The sequence below is a fragment of the Sinohyriopsis cumingii genome, chromosome 15 (assembly GCF_028554795.1).
Source record: "Sinohyriopsis cumingii isolate HCF-2022 chromosome 15, ASM2855479v2, whole genome shotgun sequence".
In the NCBI taxonomy this organism is placed as follows: Eukaryota; Metazoa; Mollusca; class Bivalvia; order Unionida; family Unionidae; genus Sinohyriopsis; species Sinohyriopsis cumingii.
In genome coordinates, this window is record NC_142975.1 from 16,159,498 (window position 1) to 16,165,906 (window position 6,409).

Sequence of the window (6,409 nt, forward strand, 5' to 3'; positions counted from 1 at the left end):
CTTGAAAGCTAAATGCTTGCAATTTCTAGATTTACTTGAAGTTGTTGCTCACACTTACTGGGGTGCTAACAGAAGAGTCATCCTCAATTTATATATAACGTTTATTCGGTTCAACCTGAACTATGGCTGCGTTGTTTATGGTTCAGATAGTCATCTGTGAAGACGCTTGACCCAATTATCATCAAGGAATACGAGTTGATAAGTGAGCATTTAAGTCATCCCTATCTGAATGCCAACTCACTGAAGCAAACGAGCCTTCTTTATCACATGGTAAAAATTGCTTTCCGCACAGTATACCCTCAAATTAGGATCAAATCCTCTCAACCCTGCTTTCTCAGCTGTATTTCAGCGAAAATAAAAAACATAATACGAAATTAAACAAAATGTATTACCTTGCTTTGGCATTAAAATATCATCCAGCCTTGACAGTACAAAAAATTGATCTTTCTAAAATTCAGAAAACTGGCAGTTCCAAAACACTACCTGGCTGCTTGAGCACCCAAAAGTATGTGTTACTCTGCATGATGAAAACACAATCTGAAACAAACCCTTCCATCTTCCACAACTCTTATCATGAACTCCTCACAGAATTTAAAAATTTCATAAGAATTTATACTGACGGATCAAAGGATGATGATACGGCTGATTCAGCTTTCGTTAGGGGAAAACAGACAACAAACGTTCGCTTACCAAAAGGGTACATCGATTTTTTTCAGCCGAAATCAGAGTAATAGACCTCTCTCTGCAATATACAAATGCAAACTTATTTTAAGCAGCATAGTTTTCTCCGACTCACTACCGGTACTTCAGTTACTACGCAATAGAAAACTGGAAAACTCAGTACTAGCCAATATTCTCATCAACAATACTAAGCAGAGAACGTCCCACAATATAGTATACTGCACGTTACCTAGCCATATTGGTATTACATGTAAGGTAAAAGCAGATCGGGCTGCTAAAATGGCCCTATCCCAAGAACCGTCTGAATTTAAAATACCGTATATCGGTTTTCAACGTAGTATCAAAGAATCGTTATGTCAGAAGTGGCAAGCATTATGGAATAATGATGTGAATAACAAAATTGCATGCAATCAATCCAACCCTAGGACAATGGACTCCTTCCTACAGAACAATTCGTAGGGAGGAGGAAGTCTTTGCAAGAATTGGACTTGATCATACTTATATAACCAACTCCCACATGCGTAATGTATATACCGTCCTTTATATTCAATGACTTTTCATCTCAATATTTATTAACACACATTTTACATTCCCAGTTGATCGGGAAACTTTATATATTACCCTTAATATCTTGTCGTTTTGCTATTAACTATCTGATTTCATTATCGCTGATTGAGAAGGAACCTTTTATCTCTTTAAATTGTCCTACATAAAACCTTTTGTATGGCGCTAAAAAGCATAACAGCGCTGATGTGCTGTAAAAATACGATCCAACTATCATTCTTAAGTTTTATTGTTTCAGGATATATCAATATTTTAATTTTATCATTGCGTCCATTAAGTCAAGTAAGTAAATCTTCCCTTGTTTATTATAGCGTTGTGTCGATCAAGCCCAAATAAATAATTTTTTTATTAGCTTCATGTACATCAAGCCCACGAAAATAACTCTTCCCATGCTCTACAGAGGCTGTGTTCGGCTTAATTGCTGCCTAATTTTGATATATATCTGTCATGAGCACAATAATTAGTTTAAACTTTACTTCTTTAGAATTGTTCTTTTGGTTCTGATTTGTAACATTATTTAAGCTATGACAATGACTGAGACTTTAAGTTAAGTTAATAATTGGTCATTTATATTTTTGAATGGATACATATTATCCCTTTAATAGTGTATACGAACCCTTAAAACTCAATAAGGCATTATTTGGTTTTCAGTCAGCATGAGCGCATTCTTGCGATACATGTCCTTTTGCTGATAAAATAGTTCAGTGATAAAACTTTCATAAAACACATAGGTTTCAGAGCTTAATAGTTTGTATGGTTCGAGAATAATGTTCAAAGATGAATGTAAATAATAGTTTTAGACCTTTATTAAACACGTTTTAGGTCATTGAGGTGCCAACAGTGTCTCGAACATGAATTAAAATAAAAGAAATTTCAGGCCATTAGCCGCGAGTGTTAAAATGTAGAAAAGGTTGGCGTGTGAGAGAACATCCAATTTTTGTATTCCTTTTATAACTCAGTGTCTAGTCTTAAGACGATGTATATCTAAACTATGCCAACCTTAAAAGAAACTGCATTTAGTTCCATAATTATCTTATTATTGTAGATATACACAATAAATATATTTTGAAGTTTGTATGGTGTCTGATACATTCGCTTGTTTTAATTAGGCACACCATTTGTTATGGTGCTTTTCTTAAAACAGTGAATGCTGGAGATTATATGGATCATGCTCATTGTCAATTCCACTTGGCAGTCAGTGAATTACTAAATCCTGAAATTATTTCAAGATAAAGCACAGCATATTAATCTGTAAAGCATTGCTGATCGTAAAATGAACCAAACCTGTGGAAAGATAGAAACATGAATCAGGCATAACATGTTCTATGTGGCGTACGCACGCTGCCAAAACCAAATACGAATTATTTATATACCAAATATGAGAGACTCATTTCCGCTTCATTTTAGATTAATAGCTGAACGATCAATAGCAAACTCTAAATATTAACATTTTTTCTCATATTGATAAAATAAGCAAGGAGACACAGATGGTACAACCTTACTTGTAAGCAAGTTACTGACCTTATATATTAGTGTTTTGAACATAATTGCGGGATTGTTTGTTCGCTCATTGGTTTATTGGTATGTATGCTTAGAATGGTAAGTCCTGCAATATACCTGGTAACTTCGATAAAATAATGTTTATAAATCAAACTTGTACGTAAAACTCATTAATCCCTTCTTATCACTCTATAAAGACTTTCCTGTTTAAACGGAACTGCCTTTGCATTTGAATAAAATACGAACTACCGTTGCATTGACTAAAATAGCATACATTCAAAAAGCATCATCAAAGAGTAATATATATATATATATATATATATATATATATATATATATATATATATATATATATATATATATATATATATATATATATATATATATATATATATATATATAACGTGTTTCTTTCTAATTAATCAAATCAAACGCTTCGCAAGATAATATCAGAAAGTTTGCCATGGTAGTATCAATCTCGCAATAAATGGATCCGAAAAATGTGTATCAGCTGTGTGCAACTTGAGGTTAGATATAAGAGATTTTCAATCCGAATATATAACACGGTACAGATATTAATGACCGTAACATTTTTTTTGTCTCACACACACTGTAACATAAAAGAAATGTCATATAATCTTGATTTCCAATTTTCAGAAATTATTTACACTGTTGAGACAGGTCATTGTCGAGCGCGACACCTTTAAATCCACTCGTTTAGTATATTCTTTGCAGTTAACTAAAACCGCAGACTTGATGTTTGCCGCATCTGTGTCATCTCGAATGAAGAAATCCAACTATTTGTCAGTGTCACTAAATGAGAACAACCGAACCACACGGATGTGTGCTAAGCAAAGTGTTGCTGTACCCCCAGGGTAATGAAAACAGCACAATTACGCAATGAAGTGTTCTTTGTATCCAATGAAGTTTCCAACTAAACTAGTGCTATGTTGCCGTAAACGAATTAATGTGTGAAATAAGTACATTTGTAAGAAAGCAATCTTATCGAAATTTGATGTTTTAAACTTTTGTGAGGAAACAGATATTGCTTGTCTTCATTGCATTTCTCCATATATGTACTAGATAGTTGATCTATTTAACTATCTCATTCACATACACACTACTTAGATTAAAATACATTTACGATGCTTAACATCAAATGCCTTATTGAAAATGAAATGTCTTCGTTATTTTAAAGCTCAGACGTACCATGAGTGTCTTAGTCTTAAGTATGTTATTCATTAAATTATTGGCATCACATTCACAGATAGCATTGGTTATGTTGCATTTAGAATAAATAATTACATTCACAGATAGCATTGGTTATGTTGCATTTAGAATAAATAATTACATTCACATATAGCATTGGTTTGTTGCATTTAGAATAAATAATTACATTCACAGATAGCATTGGTTATGTTGCATTTAGAATAAATAATTACATTCACAGATAGCATTGGTTATGTTGCATTTAGAATAAATAATTACATTCACATATAGCATTGGTTTTGTTGCATTTAGAATAAATAATTACATTCACAGATAGCATTGGTTGTGTTGCATTTAGAATAAATAATTACATTCACAGATAGCATTGGTTATGTTGCATTTAGAATAAATAATTACATTCACAGATAGCATTGGTTATGTTGCATTTAGAATAAATAATTACATTCACAGATAGCATTGGTTGTGTTGCATTTAAAATAAATAATTACATTCACAGATAGCATTGGTTATGTTGCATTTAGAATAAATAATTACATTCACAGATAGCATTGGTTATGTTGCATTTAGAATAAATAATTACATTCACAGATAGCATTGGTTATGTTGCATTTAGAATAAATAATTACATTCACAGATAGCATTGGTTGTGTTGCATTTAGAATAAATAATTACATTCACAGATAGCATTGGTTATGTTGCATTTAGAATAAATAATTACATTCACAGATAGCATTGGTTATGTTGCATTTAGAATAAATAATTACATTCACAGATAGCATTGGTTGTGTTGCATTTAAAATAAATAATTACATTCACAGATAGCATTGGTTATGTTGCATTTAGAATAAATAATTACATTCACAGATAGCATTGGTTATGTTGCATTTAGAATAAATAATTACATTCACAGATAGCATTGGTTATGTTGCATTTAGAATAAATAATTACATTCACAGATAGCATTGGTTGTGTTGCATTTAGAATAAATAATTACATTCACAGATAGCATTGGTTATGTTGCATTTAGAATAAATAATTACATTCACAGATAGCATTGGTTATGTTGCATTTAGAATAAATAATTACATTCACAGATAGCATTGGTTGTGTTGCATTTAAAATAAATAATTACATTCACAGATAGCATTGGTTATGTTGCATTTAGAATAAATAATTACATTCACAGATAGCATTGGTTATGTTGCATTTAGAATAAATAATTACATTCACAGATAGCATTGGTTATGTTGCATTTAGAATAAATGATTACATTTTACACAACTGAGTACCCATTTTGGTACAAGTAAAGTTTTATAAACCGAATGAATAATGACTGTTGGCTTTGTCATCCAACACAAACTTTTATTTGTTGAACTCAATAAACATTTTATTTTCTGCTGAGACTATTGCTTCTTTATATTGCACCCGTGTAACATTCAAGACTGGTTAGCGTATTTCGAGAGATAGGTAGAGAATAAATCTTAATGATTGTCTTAGGGACAACAAACGGTCGTCCTAACAGTAATTAGGCATATTGATTTTCTGCGATTAATTTTGAGAAATTCCGTACTAACTTACTTTGAGAATTTTAAGGTAATCTGAAGAAAACAACGTGTGTAAACCAAATGTTTTTACCTACATGTGTTATCCGTATGTTAAAATTATAAATATAATGTGTCAAAACCACCTAGCTACAACTTCATTGTTCGCATAAATTTAGAAAATGTGCAGGGAATAAAATATATATATTCACACTACAATGTTGAATTTCAAATAGTTCGTATGCAAATGAATAGCTGGTGCGTATTCTGTACGTCATGTTGCATCCATTCAACAGGCATCGATATTATAAAACTATTCCAACATGAAGTCTGGGCTTATGATCAAATGTTAAGCATTTAAAACACTTTGGCCATATTAAATGTACGTATGTGATTTATCTCGTAGTACGCAACACATACGCTCGACTGTCAATAATGTAGATTTAAAGAAGCAAACTTTACATTCAAAAAATATAATCTCTTTCAATTTCGAAGCTATTTGAAACATAACTTTTTATCTTATCTGCATTCGATTTAAGTGACTTTCCTGAAAGAACTATGTCGGACTCTCAAAGTTTTAATAAATACATGTTTCCTCCCAATTCCTAAATATCCTTATTGCATCAAAAAGTGAATTTTGGTATCATTTCTTCCAACGCTTTAAATAAATGAATAATTACTAGTTCTCTGAACTCACCGCTAAATCCCCCTAGAAGGCGAAACTGTAATTGCATTCTACCTCATTTTTGACAAAATCCCCTCTTCTCTCGTTATAATTTCCTTGGTTATCGGGGCCTCCTACGAATGCCCCCTTCAAGAGATTAGGATTGGGACTAGGATCACCAGCATTGCACTGTGTAGTTGTAGTGGGACAAGAGCTTGTGAACAAAATA